The sequence below is a fragment of the Phodopus roborovskii genome, unplaced genomic scaffold, assembly GCF_943737965.1.
Source record: "Phodopus roborovskii unplaced genomic scaffold, PHOROB, whole genome shotgun sequence".
Classification (NCBI taxonomy): Eukaryota; Metazoa; Chordata; class Mammalia; order Rodentia; family Cricetidae; genus Phodopus; species Phodopus roborovskii.
In genome coordinates, this window is record NW_026126469.1 from 27,426,481 (window position 1) to 27,450,968 (window position 24,488).

At 38.1% G+C, this 24,488-nt stretch overlaps 1 protein-coding gene across 5 annotated transcripts in view; it reads left to right on the forward strand.

Moving 5' to 3' along the window:
* The first annotated feature begins 413 nt into the window (after positions 1-413).
* Zbtb20 (zinc finger and BTB domain containing 20) overlaps positions 414-24,488 on the forward strand; it is a 262,491-nt gene continuing 238,416 nt past the window's right edge. For 4 of the 5 annotated variants that reach the window (XM_051191500.1, XM_051191496.1, XM_051191501.1 and 1 more), the window contains exon 1: positions 421-554. The gene's annotated coding sequence lies outside the window, so the exon portion shown is untranslated. Of the gene's footprint in view, positions 555-24,488 lie in introns of all 5 variants that reach the window. The other variant, XM_051191507.1, reaches the window with a different exon arrangement.

The following is a 24,488-nucleotide window of genomic DNA, read 5'->3' on the forward strand; positions in this document are numbered from 1 at the left end:
ACTATAGAATATACTGCTTCTCTACATAACTGCTGTGCTTTGCTTATTTTGTTTTTCTACTTAGAAATTGGGTTTCAGAATGTTGAAACCCACCCAGTTTTGCTTGAATTTGCAGCACATGGAGTAAATGGGTGCTCAGGTAGTAGCAGGAAGCAGCATGCTTTAACCTTCGGAGTCTGTTTTGTTCTTAGGATGATGCCGTTCTTTCTGCAGTTCTGCATTCTTTATCCCAGAGCTGATGAGGCTCTGTCATTGTGACCCACAGTACCCTGCATATTGCACAGTTGAGTCCTGCCATCTAGGCTGCCTTTCTGCTTCATTTTGCTCCTGACCTGCCTCCCCCCACACACACCCCAATGCTATTCCAGGCCTGGCCTCTCATGACCAGAGACTGCTGACTCATCCTGGCCTGTGCCAAGCTGTGCAGTCGCTTAGTGATGTGGACAGGAGTCGAAGGACTAGAATGAGCTCACAGAACTCATTTCACTTGTTGCTTACGGTACAGTCCAGCATGAGCTGGAAATGTAGGAACCTCAGCCTCCCGAGCAGAAAGAGTAAGTAGATTAAACACAACTGCATCTTCAAGTCCTCAACAAGCAGGGGACGATGGTGGGTGGGGGCTTGCTTATCATGGCTCATGGCCGTGGCTAGGGTATTCCGGGTCATCAGGAGTTTCCCTTTGTCCTCTTTTCTCCTCTGCTCCACAGTTGCACCCTTCCCCCCTTCCCTGAACTTCCCTTCTGAAAATGTCCGGATGGTAGAGCAATGATCTGGGCAGAAATGAAATTTTGTTAATAAGCAGCCTCCGCACGAAACCCTGGAACACAGACTGCTGAAATTGCTTAGTGTAGCCTGTCTACTGGGAACTCAAATGAACTTCCCAACAGAATTCAAGGACATGAGAGAAGCTTCCCCACGGTTCTTTCGTGATTCTCTTTTTCTTTCTGTTTTAAGAGAGGTAGTTTCAGGAGACATGGCTGCATTCTGGTATGGTGCAAAGTTTTCCGTCCGGAGACAATAATGTACATTCCTCTGGCAGGACGGGATAGGCTCTTTTTTTTTTTTTTTTTTTTTTTTTGGTGTGTGTGTTTCTCTTGCTGTTGTTTATTTATAAGACATTTCCTCTCAGTTAGTGGAAGTTAGATCGTAAGAGGCTCCAGTGATTTTCCTTCCACCACCCCCCCTCCCTAATTTCTGTGCTTCAGCACTCTGGAACACTGTGAACTCAACAAACTAATCAGAGCAGGGAGCTTAACAGCCAGGCCTGGACACTCTCAAGAGACTGTGTGCTGATTCTCAGCCGTCACTCCCTGGATCAGGAACCACAGTCCTGGTGAGTGGTGAGGTTCCAGAATTTGATGTAGTGATGATTCTATTCTTGGTGTCTCTGAGGCAGGCAGGAAATAAGGGGTATTTTAAAATTAAAAAAAAAAAAATTAAAAAGCCTGCCAAACAATCAAACAGAATGATGGAGGTTTTTAGTGTGTACAGCTGATCCTGCTCTGGACCATGGCAGAGCCTGGAGGCCCTGCTCAGGAGCAGCCTGTAGGTGCAGGTTTTGTGCTGCTCCAGAGGGCTGTCAGCCTTGACATGTGTAGCAAACATGTTTGTAGGAGGAGGAAGGTAGGTGAGTGACTGGGGCAGGGAGGAAGAGCTCAGGGTAGTAGGAGGGGGAAGTGAAAGTGGGAATGATTATTCCTGTGAAGTTTCCCTCTGCTAACTTTTGATGCATTTCTGTTCTGAGCAGCTGTGTCGTGCACACAGTACTTCATACCTAGCTGAGCCAGACGGAATCTGTAGTAGCTGTTTGTGACAAAAGTGTTGCTGGGGTTCTCCCTTTAGAGATCACCGCTCAACGTCCTGGTTGCTCTTAACTGTTAGGAACCTCTCCCCGTCTGACCTTAGGAAACATCATGTGTCACACCCTACTCTTTATTCTTCTGTATTCATGGAGCCGAGCAAAAGAATGCAGTGAGAATCCATATATGGTTCCAGGGAAATTCATCATCTTGACAAAGGAAACTGATGATTGTCCTCACAATATTAAACCCAAATATAGCATTGTCCTCAATATAAGAGACTAACTGAATGGGCTCTGGGAAGTTGTCAAAGGAATGGAATGGGGTAGGGGTGGGGTGTAACCTGTCTGATATGTCATGACCATTAGGGACCTTCCATATCTTCTTGGTGATGCATACCCTCCCTGGAAGGGAGATGTCAGGTGGGAATAGGTTTTTTCTTCTACTATTAGGTCCCTACTTCAGTTACTGTTCTAGAGATACTCGGTTTTACTGTGCTTTCTCATCTCTCTGAATTCAAGAATCTGGCATGTTCTAAAAAGATTGAATGGAAAAAAAAAAGAGAAAACAAAAACCAAAAAAACATGGTGGCCATAAAATTATTTGGCTGTGTGGCATCTGAAGTGAATTGCTCTTTGGAGAGAGGAAGGAGTCTTTGATGTTCCCAATATGGTTCTCATAGGCTAAAACTTCCCAGAACCACAACCCAGCCTAAGGGGCACTCACTCAATGTCCTTAAATATTTGGAAAGAGATGCTCCTTTATTGTTTTAGCTGTCTTTGCTATTAACGCATTGCTAGTAGATTCCTTCTAAGGTCAGAATGCATTAATAATAGTTGACTTTACAGATGTGTATCATGTGTGTCTGTTATGTATATGTGTGTACCTTTCTCCAAACTAGTACAGTGATTCAGTGTATAACATTGATACGTACCTTCGGAATTTTGTTTGATATTTTGGTTGATTTGTATTCTTAACCACAGAACTCATGCATGCTCCTATGTCCCCAGTGCCCGGCAGTTACTGTATACTGCTACAGCAGTCATAATAAGGTTTGTCGGTGACCTCTAGAACAAACATGACTTTTTAGCACAACTCTTATAGTTTCCAACGCTCATCAAATTCCTTAGCTGATAAGGTAAAACGAAGTTAGGGCCCGAATGGGAAAGCCTGGTATAGATTACATTCCTATTAGTCCATGTTAGTAATTACTACACTACTCCTATGGACGATGTATTGTGGGACATATTTAAAATTTATTTTGTCATTTTCTAGAAAACTGAACAAGAAAATGGTGTCAAAACCTTTCAAACATGAAGTTGGGTGGTGCGCACGCCTCTAATCCCAGCACTTGGGAGTCAGAGGAAGGTGGATCTCTGTGAGTTTGAGGCCAGCCTGGTCTACAGAGCGAGTTCCAGGACAGCCAGGACTGTTATAAAAAGAAACCCTGTCTCATATAATACTCCCAACTGAACAGACTTGAGAGAGAAACTCGGTCTATATGGGCTACATTAAAGACAGCTGGGTCTGTTAAAACTGGTCTATCAAAAACTGACTGTACATAAAAATTTGTAAACTACTTTAGGCAGAGAATATAAACACATTTGCCTAACATTTTGTTCCAAGAAATTGTATTTTAAATATCTAATCTGCCGGTGAGATTTTTCTTATAGTAGCTAAGATTTAGAGTTCTATATGGTCATAAAAAAATTGTCTTGGTGAGTTGATGTACATAAGAAGTTAGAATTTGATTAATTCATATTTTGTTGGAGGGAAAATGATGCCTTTGCATAAGCTCACATAGCATGGTCATATTCATATTACCTGCCTTTTCCCATTCCTATGTAATAAGCCTTTTTAGCATGCTATAACTAGTCCAGCTTTTCAGTGTTCATCTGGAAGGCTCAATTTCATTAAATTACATTAAATTAATGACGATTTATGTTTTAAAGTATACTTTTGCAAACCAACTTTATATGGGATCATTTGCTGTATATTATATTCATTTAATTAGGCAGTAACAATTATATCCAAGTGAAATTGGCTAAATAACCAGATTGTGATTACCCCATTAAGAAATTATTCTATCTATCTTTTCTTATACTTTTGGTGATATTTAATATCAAGTGAGGAAGTTGTTCTACTTGTGCAGAAATGTTTTTTGGGTGTTTTCTGAGATTCTCTAGAAAAGACATATCTTCTATATGATATAAGAAGTTTTAAAACATATATTATTGAGTATGTATGTTAACTTATAAGTGTATGTAACTTAAATATGAAAATCCATGTTCTTATATTTTTAAAATGTGATTTTTACCTAGATTTCCTTGACTGTGAATTCCAAAAATGTTTTAAAACTGACCATAAACAGACATTTTAGTCACACTGATAATAAAGTTTATACAGAAATTTATGAACACTATCTGCAAATGGAATGATCTGATAACTGGTAAGTTTAGTTATTATCCTTTATTAAATATAGATGATAAATTGTAAACCTAAATTCTTTTCTTCTTCAGAACTTCAAAATATTAATTGTTGTATTTAAGAAGTAGTTTAAAATTAAGTAGAAAGAAATGAAATAGCTAATAATTAAAATTGAGAATATATTTAATGAATTAAGTTTTGTAAGAATTAATACATATACAAATGACCTACTTTATTCTCTCTCATTCCTTAGCTATTTAATTGTATATTAAATATCTTAATACTGCTCTTATATATTAGCATCAGTATATAATTTCCTAGATATCCTCACAAGCTTTCCAGTCAATCAAGTCACACTTTTTCTGTGTAGCTTTCCATTGTTAAACCAAGCTAATGAAGCTATGATACTGATAGCATTTCTAAAGGCAGCAGCCATCAATTGCCTTATGCTGCCTTGAATTAGAAATCTTTGTATGGACAGAGGGTATTATACTTTATGTTTGTGTGTTTCTTCCCCTTTTAAAAAAATGTCATTTTAATGGAGGAGTTGGAGGATCAGTGGGTAGGTAGGTAGTGAATGAATGAATATCTGTATTCGTTGGCAGTGAGTATCTCTTGCTTGCCTTGATGGTGGAACATGTCCAGCAAACAGGTCAATAGATTTTTCTGTGTCTGCATCTCCTTATTAGATCTTCCAGGAGCTGAAACTGCCCTAGCTATCTACTGGTAGTTCCTCTAATCTGATGGGACATGGAACTCTTCAATTTATAGTCATTCCCTTCATCTTCTAGGACTTGTGCAGGTAGCCAAACCCCTCACCTGGTTACCATACCATACTACCTATAATGCTACATGTTAGCTAGAGCATCTCCAGGCTGTGAGTGTATGCTTATTGTGATTCAGTGATTCTTCCTTTCCTCAAAGTCCACACGTGAGGAGCCAGGCTGGTAGGAGATGCAGAGGCACATGAATACTGGCTGTGAGCACTGTGAACTAGACAGGAGAGAGGTGGGGCAGACGGGCAGCACAATAAAGAGCGGGGACAAGAGGACAGGCAGCCAAATCATTTGCACTGTCTTAACAAGCACTAATTAAATGCCCTGTTTGAGGTAAATAATAGCTGAAAATAGCCAAGTTCAATTGTTTCTGATCGATGAGGAGAGAAATTGGTAGATTCACTTGGTGTTGCTTCAGTTATTAAGCCACAGCCCACTGAGACATCTTCAGAGAAGGGCATCAATTGAGTCAGCCTCTGGTGTGCCATTTGCTATATTGTCATTCCAGTACCCTGTACGATGCCCTGCTGTAATAAACCAAACAATAAGTGCCTATGCTATGAATAAAGATAGTAAACAATAACTAAAGAAAAAAATGTGAAGTGGATTTTTATCTTAACTATTAGTGGTCAATCACCATGACAATCCCCAAGCTGCACTTGATCCTACTTCTGAAAATGATTTTCCAAGGCTTTTAATGTGTCCATGTGTGGCATATACTTGGGATGTTCATTTTTTGTATTTTTAAATTTTTCTCTCTACACTCTAGTAAACTGACTTCCTAGATGTAAGAAGCCAGGGGGGAGAAAGAAGTTATTCCCATAATGGACAATTAACCATTGAACAATGGAAAGTTAACTTTGCAGACATACTGAAAACTAAAATGTTTTGTGGATGAATTTGTTCTTCTTTGGGAGTTAACACATAGATGACATTTCCAATAACACAAATTTGGCCCCAAAAAACCTGTTCATCCTCAAGCTACAAATATCACCTTCACCTTCCAGTTCCTTCTGGCACGATTTGTAGTATGATGGCCTCTAGGGTAGTGTATACAAATCGCTGTGAGGGACAAAACTGTATTGGTGCCTAATCCATTTCTGAAAATGAAAGAAAAGGATCTATTTTATGAAAAGCAGCAAATATGGAAGTATATAAATTGTAATAAAAGATATTAGCACCTTCACCTAATTGCCTCCCTAGTCAAGAGGAACAAAATATTGTAATAAATGTTACAGCTACATCATGATCAGAGTACAAAAAATTGTTTCTTCATTTCAATAGCAAATTTTAGAAAAGCATAAACCAGGTATATTTAATTTAGGCTTCTAAATTAAGGGACTCATCTGCTTCATTTTCTAAGAAAAATAATGGTACCCACTCGACTGACTTGCCAGTGTTTTTTGAGGATCAGAGTTCAGAGACAGTTTCTCCATTATTATCACTAGACATCGTTTTAACATTCATTCTTTCTTCATTCACAAAATAATTTTGAACCTGTACTCTATCAATTTTTATTACAAAAGCTAAAGATTGGTTGATAAACAAATACTCATTGAAAAGCTCAAACTACATAGCTGACACTCTTTCAAGGCTGGGGATTCCAGAGTACATAAACAAAGAGTAGTCTGTAGTCTCATATTATAGGCTATCTAGGAGAGACACATAAGGAAATTCATATGCTAAGTGCATGGCTTGTTAGTGTTAAGATCTGTGGAGGCCAGTCAATCAGGAAAGAGAAAGATAGGGCTTAGGTTGTCATTTTAAATTGCATGGGGTCCACATTTGAGACAAGACTTCATTGGAAGCAAATTTTGTTTGTGAGCATACATCTTCAGTGGAACTATCTAGTGCAAAGGACTTGGACATGAATAGTGTGGTTGAGCATAGAAGTTTAAAAAGAATTGCAGTCACTAGAGAACATGAAAGAGTGGAAGAGGCTGTGGAAAGGTTGGTCAGCAACTGTTGTAACAGTTAATTTGGAGCAAGGAACTCTGATGTTCAATGTACTATTAGAACAATAGGTGACTGTAGATATCAGTAAGTTACTATACATTTCTGAAAACTAAAAGAAAGAACTTTAAGTTTTCTCACATAAAGAAATAATAACTGTTTAAAAGATGAATATGTACACATATATAGTTACTGAGACATCATATAACCCATTGGTATAACAGTTTTATGTTTTCATGTAGATTATGAAAATAAATTTAAAAATGAAATAATTCAAATTCATAAAATTATATACAGTGTACAAAAATGAATATACCTGGGAAACCTGAATGATAACAAAGAAGACTATAACAGGATCAGATGGAAAATAGGAAAGTGGTAAGGATGAAATAATGAAGGCAGTGTGAATCTGATCACTTAGCCCAGGAGCATGTGATATGAAGATGATAGCTCTGTTATCAACTGTGCAAAGATTAAGTAGGGTGTGGCCTTAAATTCCTCATTACAGAAGGGACAGATAGAGAACGAACTTGAGAAATTGTCATATACTGATAACCTTTCTGAAGGATGTTCACAAAAACTTAAAGGTTCCAAATATTGTGCAGCTCAAAGTAACCTGCAGTAAAACATCCAGGAAACCATCACTGAGAACGTAACAAATCCATTAAGGATTTGCCCAGAGGTCCAAAGAGGAGGAAAGAATTTGAAGACAAGAGGAGCTGGGGAAAAGGCTCTTAAGTGGGGAATGGATGACAGAAATGAGGTAGCGTGTCACTGATGTTTACTTGTGTAGTAAGGAGAATGGTGCCGTATATGTGAGCAGGGAACAATCATGGTGGCCTTGATTGCCATTCAAACATGCTTTAACTTCTTGCAGCATTTTTGGGAGCCATTAAAAGGATTCAAGTAGAGGTTAATAATCATTGTGTTACAGAAGATCATTCTGGCAGCAGAAAGTAAAGGATAGATTGTAGGAATGGGACAGGAGAGGCCGGAAAATGAGTTAGGGGGCACCTTAAATTGTTCAGGCAGGAAACAATGAAATCCTGAACTAGGACAATAACTGTGGGAATAGAAAGAGAGGAGGAGACATGTTCCAGAGATAACTGACAGAATGGACACAATTTAATAACCTCTGGGCCTGGCATGAAAAGAAGGAGGAATTCTGGATTACTCCCAGGTTCCTGCCTTACACAACTAAACAAGAAAAGCTATGAGGAGTAAGTCATGTAGGATGGGGCAGATGATAAACTTGCTTTTGAATGTGTTTTAATTGCTGGGGGAGCATCCAGACTGATGTCCACTAGGCAGTTGGGTTTACTCAGAAATACTGGAACAGCGACAGAGATACATGCATAGCTGCCTTCTGAATCATCAGTGTCATGGTTGAAGCTGAAATTATGAAGAGGATATTTCTCAAGGAAAGTATGATGAAGGAAAAGAAACTGGATCAGACTGTTGGAAAACACCAGGTTTATGGAACAGAAAGAAGGAAACATAGCCATCAGAAATTATCACACTCTATTATCTATGTGCCTGTCACTGTGCTAGCTGTACTGAGGAGTTGAGCAAATTGGGCAGCCACAGAGACTACCCTAGAAGCACACACAGTTTGCATAAATATAAGAGGTTAATGTTGCTATTACCACGAAAGATAGTACTAACAATAAATATCCAAGTGAAACATAAACTCATGTAGAATATTTAATTAATCTATTATAAAAGCAAAAGTTTGCTCCCTGCAGTTTTGCTATAGAATTTGTTTCTGATTTCTCTAATGCTCGTATGTGTATGTTCCACTGTTAGCATGGGTTCAAGCTATTGGCAAAACAAGCCAGGTGTAAATTATGGTAGAATTGAAATCGATAGTGCTTTGAAGCACTGGAGTGCCCAGTTCACATCAGGGCGTGCGTCTGTGTTCACTGAAACATGGCTATCAAGTGCACCCCGAGTCATTAGATGTGTTATCCAGTGAATAACAGCATAATGATATTTTAGCAGAGCTGCCTTATGATAAATTCTGCTTTAGTGAAACCCCATATACAGAGCAATTTCTTCTGGCCGTGTATATTGCATGGCAAAGAAAGGATATCCTGCTGCGTATCAGAAGGCTGTAATTTCATTTAGGGGTTCTATTGACATCGTAAACTGCAAGAGCAGAGCTCAAGTGGCTATTTAAGTCATAGGAACTTCAAGCTAAAATTACTGCCTAGTCCTAATCGCCACCTCCAGGGGACTCTTGCCTATACATATAGGCTTTATGTTTCTATCTTTGTGTCTATAAATACTCAATCACTCCAGGGGATAAAGTGATAAGCTGTCCTAAAATATGACAGGTATCTGTCACCTTTGCAGCTGATACAGGCTCAAGGGCTGAAAACAGTTTTATTATTCATTGAAGGTCAGATGATAAAAGAGACCCCATCTCTTTCACAATCCCCCCAACACACACACACACACACACACACACACACACACACACACACACACACACACAAGCTCATAATATGAGCATCTGGGTTTTTCTGTTTTAAGGCATATCTACCCAGTTCAACCTTAGTCTCTTTCACACAATCAAGCTAGAAAATGAAGCATTTTTAGATGATCATCTTCCTCAGCCTACCAGACCTACTTCTTCTCATAGCTCTTCCTGTTTAGTTGTATAAGGCAGAAACATGGAAGCAATCCATAACTTTTTCTTTTAATGCCAAGCCTAAAAGTTATTAAAATGTGCTCATTCTGACTTTTTTATTTTTAAATGTGTGTATGTGTGGTACATGTACTTATACATATGTGATTGTGGAAGTGGGGTACATTCAAAAATGAGTGTGGAATCTGGAGGTTGATATCAGGAGACTTCCTCCATTACTCTTTACCTTATCCATTGAGGCAAGATCTCGCAATTGAGCCCAGAGTTCACTGATATGGGACTATTCCAACTCCCTAGCATGCCCCAGGGCTCCCCATACTACACTTTCTAAATGCTAGACTTACAAACAGGATACCACACCCATATCTGACTCTCATCATCCCACATACTACTTGAGCGGTGTGTGATTTAACTGCTGAACCATCTTTTCAGGCCATGGCTCTATTTTGATGATTAACATCCTCCTCATTACAACCTATTCCTGTTATACAGTATCCTGGTTCATGCATGTGAGAAAAAAATAAAGTATCTTTACACACACACACACACACACACACACACACACACACACACATATACACACCATTCCCACCTGAAAACCACCTGAAATGCCTGCTGCTTAGTCCAGCTTTGGGCTTAATGTTTTTATCTACATGTTCATTTCCAAGAGAACATAGAAGGAATCCATCTTTGGATGAGGTGGGCTTGTGACTGATTTTAGCTTTAACATATCTCGAATATATCATCCCATTGTGGGCCACATTCCTGTTATCTACTTACTCTGGCTTCAAACATCTAATTGCTTTCATCCTTCATTCCTGTTTTTCCTCCAACTTAGAATAATCTGTTAAGAATGATCTAGTCCATATATCCTGATCAGTTCACATTGAATTTCTAGTTCAATAAATAAATATAGAATGATTGAATGGATACCCTTCAATTCTGAGTCTCTTGGCATATATCCTAAGTCTGTTTGCTTTAATGTGCTAAATGCTGACCTCATTATCTACCTAGGCTACTCTGTCACTCTTCTTTGTTATTCTCAGCCCTCCAATCCAGACTGCTTTGTTTTTGTCTTCTTGTCTAATGAGAGACATTCAATATCAATACCTGGTTAAAATAGGAGGCCTGACATCTTTGTACATATGTTACTTCAGAAGCTAGGAACTCCACCCTAGAGTGGTACTCTGTATGCCTGTGCATCTTTCCATCCCATTTGGAATTTGAATCATCTTATATGTGATTCATAACTCATTTGTATTTTAATTGGATGCCCTTGTCTCTAACCTTGATTCTGATCTTTATATACCCCTTACTGCATTTATTACATTTTCAGAAAAATATAGCAGTAATGAGTGAGTAAAAATGGATATTAGCCACATTGTTGAGAAACAGCATCAAAGCACCTGGGTGAACCCTGTTGTATCACGTGTTTGCCACCCACACTGATACTTACCTTGGCTCCCTGATGAACAGCAGAGACCTTCTGCCCTGAACTTCGTCTCAGGTTCACTATACCTGTTGCTTCCATAAGCTAGTGCCAACAACCTCCAAAGCTTTACTAATATCAAGTTTAAATTAATAAAATCAATATTTGCATAGTAGTGTGAACAATACCAAACAGTCATAAGGAGGAAAACCCATCATTGTTAACCATAAAGCCACTAGCAGTTGCATTCGGACATATACTTACTATATTTCCTTGATTGTCGCTGTTTTTGGATTCATGAAAAACATGAGGGAAGATTATAGGAGAAGTAAAATTTAAATTTAGGAAAAGGTACTGTGTTGAACTTAATTAGTAGTTGTCATGGTAGTTAGCAATGCTACTGATTATCAGAGACACAATACTTGCTCGCAGGGATGGTAGAGTTTTTATAGTTTTAGTGCTAAGATTAGTAAGTATTTCCTAGCAATATCTATATGGGAACTTTTAGTCTGTGATTTTGTACCAAAGGAACAATAAAGAATGACAATGATGCTCTAGGAGTCTGCATGATGGTGGCCTATGGCTTGATAGTAGAAGGAGGACTTCGGCTGTAAATCTAGATGAATAAAGACTAGATGAATAAAGAATAAAAGAAAAGTCATTCAGAATTAAGCAAAGTTGCATACAATGTTATGATTTGTGAAAACATAATAATGGAGAGGATAGAAAGAAAATTTAACCAGTGAGAAGGAAGTCGTGGTTTAGAAGAAGTGATGAAGTTAGAAATAAGCTCCGTGTTGTTGAATATTAGAGCCTAGATTTGCAAAACCAGGGTGTGTGTGTGTGTGTGTGTGTGTGTGGTGACAGCAATGACTCTGCTGCAGAACATAGTAGGCATTTACTCTATAACAAACCTTTAACAGACACAGCCAAAGAAAGCAAAAGCAATGCTCAAGGAGTTAACGTGATTGCAATGTAACATGTAGACTGAGAAAGTTGAAGCTAGTTGGAGGCTCTGAATGCAAAGCTATTGCAATAATTAAATTATAAAGCAGTCAAAAAACACATGTACATTCACAATTGGGAGATTTAAAAAATAGATATTCCTGAAACACAGCACTTTCCATGACTTTTCTTTAGCTACCCCAATCCTTATCTCACCAAACTGTAACTTTAACAATAGCATACGTCTTAAATTCTTGCCCCCAAACTTCCCTTTTGATGTGATTTCCATGAAGTCTTTTATTCCTCCTGGAAAGAGATCTATTAGGAGGTAAGCACCCAGACCCACTCAGGCTTTCAACGGATAGTAACACTATTCTGTCATGCTCTTAAACAACTCATGAAGTTTGACATCTTGGAGCATAAACTCAGAAGGGAGTTCTCTCTGTCTGCTATGGATCTAGCAACATTTGTGCTCACAGTAAAGCATACAACACATCTTTTGATTTTCTAATTTCATGAATTTTGAACATGGAGAAACCTCTATTAATTTCATGTTTTAAGTACTGAGTTTCTAATATAGAAACTGCTTCCTTCAGTGCCAGTTTATACCTTCCTAGATGGTGAGTTGCAAGTATATACTGGGGCCTGATTTTGTTCACCAGTTGATATATAAAATTTGAATGTAACATTGTTTGTCAATCATGTCTGTCTCCATAGTGCAGAAGAGCGCCATTTATAGGAAGACTATTTAGAAAATTAAAGAAGGACTTTAAGAACAGAAAAGTCATGGGCCTACCATGAAATGATGTGTGTCTACCCACAACTGATGCTAAGATCTGCATATTAATGCTTCTTTTCACACACTTGTTCAAATAACAATTCCCATCCCATTGGTGGGTGCATGTGTTATACCATTAGAAGTTGTTACACATTCTCTTTATATCTGAGGGGGGTATCTGTAGATATACATAAATCCATATTTGTTGACACATCTCTGTATTTATCTGTCTGTCAGTGGGGAGAGTCTTGGCATGGCTCTTTCATGGACAGGATCTGGGGGTCAAAGCCATGCTTTTGCTGCTGCTGCTGTTGCTGAGGCTTTATCATTTGTGCCCGAGGGCATGGAGAGCTTGTTGGTCCCAACAAACTTTGCAAAATAGAAGTTGTGTCTGACATAATTTAAAAAGACCCATCAAATGTTGACTCTCAATGTTCTGGTAGACTCTTTAAAATTAAGAGTTTGTATCTATTTTCTATCAGCAGACACTATCTGTTATGTTATTCTCTTGCTCCCTGACTCTTATGGATCCTGCCTTGCAAAGGATCTCTCCTGCATGCTACATCATTCACTGTCTCTTAGGCTCCACCCCACTCAAGAGACACATTCTGTCCCTATACTTTAGGCGTCTAGGGAAAATAATCTACTACATTATGTGCTCATTTTAGCTGCAATCATTTTCTCTACTATATTGATAACTGACCTTTGCAATCCCTCTGGACATTATTTAGTATGAGGAAAGTCATATATTTCTTGACCTAGAGAATACAAAAAACTAGAGACAGTAAACTAAATTTATCATTACTTCATTTACAAAAAAAGTTACAAAGCAACCACAACAGACTTGTGTTTTTACTCTAAGTCCTTTTACCAGTTTAATGTAATAGTGGAAATTAATTATGAATAACCCTATAGCACAACCACAATTAAAAGATACTCTTTATCACCATTTTCTATTCCTCTAATGCTTATTAAGGGCATGTACTATTCTGTTCCTTAAAATTAAATTTTCTTCAACCTTGTGAAATTATTACAAAAGAGGCAACAGAAATATTTTTGTATCTTAGTTTAGTATCTGTTTAATAGCAGTGTTAACTGAAATACGATAGAGGTAAGCACATGTTAATATTTCTGCATGTGTCTTCCTAAAGGGTAAGGAAAGAGACTGACTTCCCAGTGAGAGGAGATGGTGTAATGGGCCTACCACAGGGGCGGAAGACAGATTTTGCACCAAGATGGGCAGTTTCTTTTCCTGTTTACTTTTGTCTGGTGTGTCATTACCATCATCCCTAAAATACCAAAGGCAGGCTCACTTTCCTCTAGATGACCTCTAACAGCATAGAAACGAGTAATCTGATCAATAAGATGACAGTGCATTGAAATGGCTAAAGAACCTCTCTATACAGTTAAAGGATGTTGACTAAGCAAATATTTTTAAAATATTTAATTAGAAGTCAATATTGGGAATTACAGGTTGATGCTTCTGTGGGAATGAGCTAGATTAATCATTGTTTAATATTTTCTTATTGATAGATCACTAAAAATATTAGTGGATGTTTATCAAGCTATTTTAAAGCAATGTGAGTTTATGGTTTACTATGAGTCTGCACCAACTTCAGAGACAACAAAAACAGAAAAATGAGGTTACTGGCAAAGAAGGAAGGGTATGTGAGTGATGTGACTAAGGTTTTTTTATGGAATTGTTTCCCAGATATCCCTGATACCTAAAGTTCACAAGATCAGCTGTGAAGTATGTTTAGTCCTGAGTCTCCCTGTGGTAGTTTGAATGAGAATGACCCCCATGGACTCATATATTTGAATATTTGGTCTCCAGTTGGTAGAACTATTTGAAAAGGATTAGAAGGTGTGACCTTGTAGGCGATGTGGAGGAAGTGTGTTACTACAGGTGGGCTTTGAGGTTTCAAAAGCCCAGACTAGGCCAGTCTTGCTCCCTTTCTGCCTTCTATCTCCGGATCAAGATGAATGCACTCAAGTACTCTTCCACCACTATGCCTGCCAGTCACCATGCTTCCCACCATGGATTAACCTTCAGAAACTCTAAGCAGCTCCCAATTGAATGCTGTCTTTTATAAGTTGCTTTGGCCATGGGGGCTCTTCAAAACAATAGAAAAGTAACCAAGACCATGCCTTATCCCTAGAGAACTGGAGCTTTCATCAAAGAATCTTGGTCTTTCCATCTCAAATCTAGGAGTCATCTTGCAAGCCTAAAGCCTAAAGTACCTTGCTTGTTCTAAGTATAAACACATGCACATCCAGAAAGTGAAGGAAAATTATACTCTTCAGCCAAATATAGGATATCTTTTGACATATACAAAATGTTGACATACCCAAAATGGCCATGACTGAGGGTCACTATAAAGCTATATGGAAACTGCTTGTCTGGGGAAACACAAGTCTACCCAGGCATCCAGTGCTGCTCCTGATTCACAGGGAAGATGGAAAAGTGTCCTGGTAGAGTTCATGTTTCCTATGCTCCTTAGTTGGCTCAGCACGTCTCCAGTGTAAATACACATATGACTGTGGCCTATGCACTCATTCACACTTCAGGGAAGCCTGTGGTTTCCTTTTCTTCCTCCATTTTAGCAGTGGGCTGCCTGCAACCTTTGATCAAGCTGACTTTGTACGTTATGTGACTGAACTCAGCTGTGCCAAACATCCTTGAGGAAGTTGACATTTGTGTACTTTGAAAGAAAAAAAGAGAAAAGTGAATCCCAACCGCTTCCTCCTGCCCTTTTGATTAAGAGAATGGTAAGTCAGCAGGAGAGGTGGTGCTTTTAACAAGCAGGGGTGTGCAGCAACTGATTGGTATCTTTCTTTGAAAAAAGTGGGAAAGATTGATGTTAAACAACACTAATCAGAGTTGATTACGGAGACTGAATGAATTCATTGATGGGAAGGAGCCATGGTTCCAGAGACAACAAAAGAGATTAGATAATAGTCAGGGGAATCATATTGGGAACAGTCTGCTCATTGCTGACAACCAGGAATCTGTGCCCCAGATCCTTAGCCATTTCTTGAAATAGGCATTTGAGAGTAGTAACTGCAGTTCTCTGTCCGAAACAGTCTCTGCACTCTGCCTGGATGCCTCTTATTATTCATTCGGGCATAGCCCTCCCTGAACACCATGGGTAAAGTGGTTCTTCATCCCAACCTCAGTGGACATTAAGCCTTAGCTCTACTCCTTCAAGACATTGCATTGGCTTTCTGAAACCACTTGTGGTTTCCTCAGTGGGCACACTTTGCCTTGCTCTGGCCTATTTTAATATTTTTAGTTACATTTACCTGGTGTTCCCCTCATCCACTATCATCTATACATCCTTACATGCTTCAAGTTTAATAAGCCACCATCTCCTTAAAACGTTTTATTGATCTTCTTCATTAAACGGCAGAGTCCTACACCTTTGCTCTCCCCTGGAGATTGATGCTTAACTTAATTGCAAGTGCTTATCGCTCTATGTTCTAATTAGTTGGATATTTATTTTTTCTTTTCCTCACAACACAGAAATATTTTAAAACAGAAACTGTGCCTTTCATTTTGTTATTAGGACTACTCGCAAGGTAGGAAGGACATAGTGGGTATGCTTAGTATAAATGAATGAATTGATATTCCCTTCATCCCTAATTCTCTGTCCTAAAATCATCTCCTAGGATTAAAACAGAACTCAGGATGAGGTTCTTTGACAACATGGATAACTTACTGGCTTTCCTTTTGTTCAAATAGTAAAGAAACAAAGAAAATGGCAAGTCAAACATAAGATCTTTTATCCCTGCTCTTTCCCATGACATCCATATTATTCCAATCAGTACTCACTTTAACATGAGGAAACTGGTTAAAAGAGTGAAGCCATAATTTCTAACTAGTGAATAAACATGTAGTTTATTACAAAACTTGGGCTGCTATTATATGACAGTTAATTTCAACCTGCCAGTTAAGGCAATTTCTCCTGTAGGATACCCTCAAATACTTGAAATACACCATCAGCTGAATGCTATAATCTGCCCACTGTAATAACCTTTCTCACATACTAAAACCATCACACGAGTGCCTTAGGAACTTGATAAATGTTGTCTTTTAATAAAGGGATACTCACTTGTCATAGACTCATACATTTAAACTCCTTAAGAACTATGTTTTCTTCTTATATAGCAACAAGTGGACATCTCTCACTTTCCATTCAAAACACAGAACAAAACATGGGAAATCACCTTAAGCTTCCCAGGAGAATTCATCGCAGTTCACATGTAGAACATTTTAATGTTATTTTAACATCTTAATGATAACTCCTTAAGACATAGGATGAGTCAGCTGTTTAATAGCATCCTAAGAATTCTGCAAAGATAGAAAGGGAAGAATGGTTCAAGAAGGCCAAATACAGCTTTTGCACATTTACTAAATGTTAGCAATGCCAGTGGCTAAAACTGATGGAACCCTCTGGAGCTGAGGCAGCATTGCATCATTGCTGTGCCATTTTCCATTTCACTTTTATAGAATATTGTTCTTAAATTTGTCTTTAAATATGTTTAGTTTCATAGACAATATTTTCCAAGCTTTAAGATTTTAGCACTCAGGCTAGGGAGTTGCTCATTTGGTAAATTGCATGCCAAGCACATTTCAGTCTCTGAGTTCAGATCCTCAGCGCTCACATAAAGAGCCAGGCACAGTGCAAGCACCTATACTCCCAGCACTGTGGAGGTGAGATGAGGGTCCTTGGGGATGGCTGGCCAGGCACGCTCACCAAGTTGATGAGCTCTAAGTAAATCAGTAAGGTTGAAAGGGATTGAGGAAGATACCTGGCACCTACCTCTGGCCTTCACGTGTTTGTGAAGTTTAGTGAAAATACAGTTTGTTTAAGTTGAGGTAAAATGGTACTTTTGGATACTGCTAATGAGGCTACAGAAACATCTAATCTTGGTTGGGCCAAGTTCTCCAAATTTATGAAGAATATATCCCTTTAACCAGTAATTATACCTTTGAAAATTTGTCTCAGAGATAAACTGAACATCTATGAAATTATTTATGTACAGGGTTGTTTACCAGAGCACTGCTTGATATGATGGAAATTATCAGTGGGGATTGATAGACTGAACGATAACATATTTACATCATAGGATACTGTACAAACAAAAAATAATAATCACTGTTACAGAATGACCTGAAAAACACATAGACCATGCAAGATTTAGAGATGCACTGAGGAATGCAGTACTGAAAACAGCTAATAAAGTGCTTCTGTAGGTGGGAAGGTGAAGACATATGTGACTAAAAGACCACAGAAAGATACATATGCAGTTAGTTCATAAAGTGGTTACAGGGGGGGAGTTGTTAAGGGGGAAACAGATAAGCCTTTTTGATACAGTTTTGACCTCTCTCTCTCTCTCTCTCTCTCTCTCTCTCTCTCTGTGTGTGTGTGTGTGTGTGTGTGTGTGTGTGTGTGTGTGTGTTTGAAAAAAACTCAAGGAACATGGTGGCACATGCCTGTTGTTAGGAGGCACAGGACCATCAAAAATCTAAGACCAGTGCTGATAACCTCTGTCATCTTTCTTATATGTATAAAATGTAGAGAATATGATTGTTATTTCAGTAATAATAATCAAAGTAATGTTTTTTAAAATATCTAAACTCTCTAAAAGTTCATGAGTTAGTGATATTTTCAAAGTATAGAGTAATAAGCTTGGGGAGAGAGGTTTATGCAAAAAGCTTTTTTTCCAGTTAATATTTCTTTACCTTTGCCTTTGCTTTAAAAAGCAATGCTCAGCTTAGCGGTGGTGGCACACACATTTACTCCCAGCACTCGAGAGGCAGAGGCAGAGGCAGGAGGATCTCTGTGAATTTGAGGCCAGCCTGATTAACAAAGCAAGTTCCTGAATAGCCAGAGATGTTACCCAGAGAAATTGTCTCTTAGGGAAAAAAAAAGCAATCCACTTTAACAAGTATTGTAAATGCTATAGATACAATGACAAGTAAAAACACAGGGAGACACAATCCCTACTTTAAAAGCTAGCATTTGGATCAGACGGGCAGAAAAATAATGGGTACACACATAAATTATCACAATAAGTATAATAGAGAACAATAAAAAGAGAAAGAGGATATCACTCAGGAGTATTGCTGTTGAGTTTGAGACAAGCCTGTGTTACATAGTGAGTCTTAGGCCAGCCTGGGCTACAGAATAAGACTCTTTCAAATAGGCAAAGCAAAGCAATGAATAGATTATAGGAAGCAGGCATTTCTGTGATGACTGGAATCAGAAACCCCTAAACATTTAGCAGTCACCTTCAAGAGGTATATGATAGAATCTTAGAGAGTAACCCCTACAATGGAGTGACTTTCTGTGTCACAGGGGGTATGGAGAGAGTATGTGACTAACCAGTCATGACTGTCTTTGTCAGACTAGTCTATGGCTATCTCACTTGTGCTTAGAATTCCCTGTTAGCCACCCTCACTAGTCTCCACCTTTAAGCAATGCTAAGAATTTATCTTTGGTAATGAAGAACCAGTGCTGATAGGAGCCAGCAAGATTCTTGACCAAATCCTGTGATATGATTAGCCTCAAAAGATGAGTCATGATAATCATCAAGTAGGAATCATTGGATAGTCCTTTTCCTCCGCTACTGATGTAGCATCTCCCCTGTGGAGTCTGAAGAATCAGTGTACTGCTGTCTCCTAAAAGGGGAAGCAGTGCAGTTTCTGGCTGCACTTTCTCAGGCTATGATTGCTGACCACAATATTCTTTTATTGACACATTGGTCTGTAATCTAGGCCTGCTTACATCCCCAAGTGTTGTGCCACTCTTCCCTTTCACAAAGCAGATGACTGACTCCTCCCAATGTGTGATAACCTTTGTAGTGATGTTGTTTACTCTGCTTAAAATAACTTTCTTAATCTAAGTTTTTGAAATACTATAATCTTCCAATACTTTAACCTAAAGCATCCTCCATCTGGAATCTCCATTTACTAGCCATTTTGTGAAACCATGAACCACATCTGTCTTATCTAGATGTTTATTTAAAGTATCTAGCTATTTTGTTCCAGTTGTCTCCCATATTTATCTTTATTAACACCATAACATGGAGAGAAGAGGACATAAATAAGAATATATGCAAGAGTAAAATGAAGGTAATTTTTAATATATTCTGCTGAATGCTTATGACAAAGTATTAAATACAGTACAGGTGTACCTTGTTCTGATTTTTCTAGACTCAGAATCTATCTGGTGGCTTCTTAAACTGCCAAAGTATGCAGGAGAAAGCATATTTGGGGAACATGGATCAAGCTAGTGACCCCTAAGCTATCTCATAAAAGCGCACATTACAATGACCTCCATGGTTTTTAGCATACTAAAGTTGGACCCTGTTTCCCACAATAATTATAAGGATAATAAACTGGAGCTGAGTATATGTTATGATCTACCAGGAGAGTGCTTACCTGGTTTGCATGAAGTCCTGGGTTTGATCCCCAGTACCACCTGTGATACCAGAACTAGAATGTAAAAACAGGAGGATTGGGTGTTTAAGGTCTTCCTTGGCTACATAGTGAACTGGAGGCTAGCGTGAGCTATATAAGAACCCTGTTTCACATCTATACACTCCCAAGAGAAAAAGAAAAAAGAAAATGATTCCATTTAATTTGGCTTTTATATTGCAATAAGTTTTATTTGCTATTTTCAAACATTACTTTTTCCCGAAGTCTGGCAGCAGATGGTTTATTTTGTAAATTCCATTTTTTTCTGGATATTTTCCACAAATAAAGGGGTGTTTTGTGAGAAAGAAAAGTAAAGGAATTAACTTATGTGAAAGTCTAGATAGCTCAAGAAAAAAGAGTAAGCTCTCAAATGCAGCAGGTTGTTGGCATCTGGTGCACTATGGGAGTATAAACTTCACCCCAGTCAGTAACCCGACACACTCATAGCTGATGAGACCAAAGACAGAAAATAGCTCTTCAGTCCCAGAGTCAGGTTCAGTTATGAGTTGAAGGTGAAGTCAGAACTATTTAAGGTTTTGTTTTATTTATAGGCCTCGCTATTAAGTGTAGGGTTTCCAAGAAAGTAGAAGACAGAGTTCCCAACCCTGAAGCCTTCTCACGGAATGAGTGTAATGAAGCAAATACAAGTATCATTAGTACATATGACTGAAAGTTGTAACAAACATGCAAAGTGAGTGACTGGGATTTTACCTAATTGTGACGCTCCTGTGAACTGAGTTCCCTGTGGGTTATGACCTCAGTGAAACAGGGCTGATGCACAAGTGTCCCAATGGGCCTTGTAACTGGACAAGAGGGAAGGGAATTAATTATCTTGGAAGGTGCTGGAAGAAGTCAGGACTTACCAGAACAGGGAGCCTGAGGAAAGGGAACAAAGAAGACCTAAAAGTCTCACCAGCCCAAGGACTACTCCAGCAATCCCCCAAGACCCAGGCTTTACCTGAACCCTGCCTGCCACCAAGAGCCATCACAGTCCCCATTGTTATACCATGTAATTGCTCTGTGATTTGATAATAGAAGTTTGGCCTATACATTTTCATAATCACCTCCAGAGCACATCCATTATGCAAAGGAGAGCTTGTGTGATAATAGCAATGCTTTATTTTAGGCATACAGTACTATCATCATATTAGCTCATTGGGGTCCCACAGTGAACCTCTGATAGATGTAACTCCTACAAATATGTTACATTGTAATTGGAATCCTGTACTGTGCTGTCTATCCTCTATATCTGTTTCTCTCTCTTTCTCTTACACACAAACACACATTCAGAGAGAGAGAGAGAGAACATGTATCTGTCATAGGCATGACCACTGTGGTGATGAATGGTGTCTAAGTATATATGGGAACAACATGTAGCGTACATGGGAACAGCATGTGGAGCTCTTTCCCACACACCATACAACCTATGGGTTGCAAAGACTTTTTTGTTTCCTGATTGAGAAGGGAGAAGATCATTTGCAAACTAGCCACTCCCTACCACAAATTCAAGATTATACCAGATGAGAAATTACAAAATCTTTTTTTATTTTTTAATATTTAGATGTTATGCTCATTCAGCGCTTTCAACTTTCTTATAATTCACAATTATATTTATATAACTTAATTTGGAGATCTTCATTATATATTACATATTAAAGTTTCAAACATTGAGAAAATAATAAAAGAGAAACATACCTCATACCCTTGCTAGCCAGGTAACTATGTTGTTTACCTTTCAAACATGTGGTTGAAAAACAACAGTAGAAAAAAATATATAAGTAGAAGTAAAATTCTCCTTTTGGACCTCCCATATACATTATAATACAAGTATCTTCTTTATCTCCTTAGGAAAAAAATGTTTATGTATTTGCTAGTATATAAATGCCCCCTTATTTTAGTGAAACAAGAGGGATTATACCATATATAATACCTTGCAGTTTTATCATGTATTTTTTGTCCACCTCAAATTACATAATGAGAAAATTAACAGCATTTTTAGAGCAATTGCTAGATTTTAGTCTAAAATAACCACAAACCTCTCTCTTTACTGTATGATTACAAAAGGAAGTAGTGTCCATGAAAGTATTATGTGTATGTGTGACATATCACAAAAGATTGCCTTGAGCCTTAATGCTTCAGGGTAAAGAGTTGAAGTATAAAATGTCAGGGTGGCCACAGGCAAAGCAGATAATGTGTCTTTGTGATCCTGGATGGATTATGGACTCACATGGAAGTTCGCATAGTTCTGGAGAGTTTTAATGCCTTCACTGATTACAGTGTCTGAGATTTTACTGCAATTTCCATTTGAGTTAAAACTGATTTTGTCTTCAAAATAAAAGCCTTTTAAAAGGGGAGAAATAATTATTTTTCCCATGTCATAAAATCTGAATCCTTCCGTTTTATCTCCTAACACAATAAAGAAAGGTAGTAAAAAGAAACCATTGAAAAGTTGATGAAAAAAACAAAACCTTTATTGAGTGTTTCAGCTACAGACATTTGTTCTTAAGGTGGCCGATGATGTCCTAAATACTCAATGCAGAGAGAGAGAACCAGATGCAGAAATGTACTTATATCAAGGCTTACTGTACTTCTAGTAAAAAAAGCAGTTGGGGCTTTGTGAAGCAATTTTCAGACAGGTATTTTAAAAATCTGCCCATATTCTTTTAAATGGGGAAGATTTTTGTTTGTGGGCATTGGTGTGATTGATCTGAATAAATGAGGAAGTTGTACAAATCTAATACAGAAACGTAAATGAACAAGCAAACCACAGTCTAACCTTGAAAGTGTGACTGCTTTTAATGACACCATGTATCAAGGTCAAGAGAAGGTGCCCTTAGCAGATGGAAGACTTTGAAAGTGAAAAACCCTCATTTCCATTTCTAATGTATTGGGTTGCACATGGTTTCTAAGGAACACTTAGTTGTTCCAGTTAGAGACTTGCTTCATTTCTGATATTAACATGTGCCAATTCATAGCTTTACCTAATACATTTCCCAAACAGATGTTTTCCATTGGAAGACAGGGAAAAAGCTGAAGGGGTAAACCCAGTAGATGTCACTACTCTTGGTGGGACCCTGGAAAAGAAACTGTCCAGTGACACAACTGAGGCTTGGCAAGGACTAGATTTCATAGCACCTTGACTTTTAACCTTTAATCTATATTAAGATCTGCTTAAGGGATGTTTCCTGTGATTATTTTTGTCTGTGGCTCCTTATTTTATTTTGAATTTGTTTTCTGGCTGAATTAAACATTATTTGTGTTTGAACCACACTTTGTGTAAGAATAGTTTTTCAAAGCTATTCTGCAAGATGTATCTCACTTAAGTTTTAAATACACACAGTGAAATGATTAAAGGTGCTGCATTCTTAGATAGTACAATGCATCTGGAAGGCTTGTTCTTACATCCTTTGTAAAGATCTCTGATTGAGCTTTGGGGATGAGATGCCATATGCCTTCCTGTCAGCCTTATAGAGGCAATTTTTTTCATTTCTTTACCTACTTCTCATTCTGTGTTCTTTCTTCTTGCTCTTCCATTCTCTCTCAGTTTCATGAAAATTCATTTATCTGTGACATTTAAAGGCTCTGTCTGAGAGGTGTCTGGAGCTGTGGCCGGCTGTGTACATCAATAGCTTCTTAGGATCTGGCACTCTGTCAATATTTGGGAGCCTTGATAACCGCACTTAAATGCAAAGTCTGCCAGCCATCATGCTCTTAGTGCCTCTATAACAAGTCCGAATGAGTGGATATTAGCATGTCAGAGCTTTCACAACTGGCAACACGTGGTAGACAGTATGCAGGCATCTTACATGTGCCTTCTGCACCTTTCATGTTCCTTATTTATATGATGTCATTTTCCACTATATATAAAAATATGAGACTTCAAAGGGTACTTTTGTAAAAACTAATGTAAAAAATAGATTTTTCAATCTGGATTTAGTAAGGTTTATAATATATGAGGCAATGATATACTGGCATTATATTTTTAAACTGTTGTATCACTAAATTGTATATTAGTTAATTTTATTATATGTCAATAACACTTTTTGAAAGATGACTTTAAAGCCAAAGAGAAAATTATGTGGTATTGGACCGGAGTTAATTGCTATTTTATAATATAATTTTATACTTTTAAGGCTGATGAGATCTTCTAAATGAAGTATCTAGCCTTAGTTTGTATTTTACAGTGTTTTCATAGAGATACTAGCAAATTTGAGAGACAAGGCTGTTCTTCAAAATGCAAGTTATTTA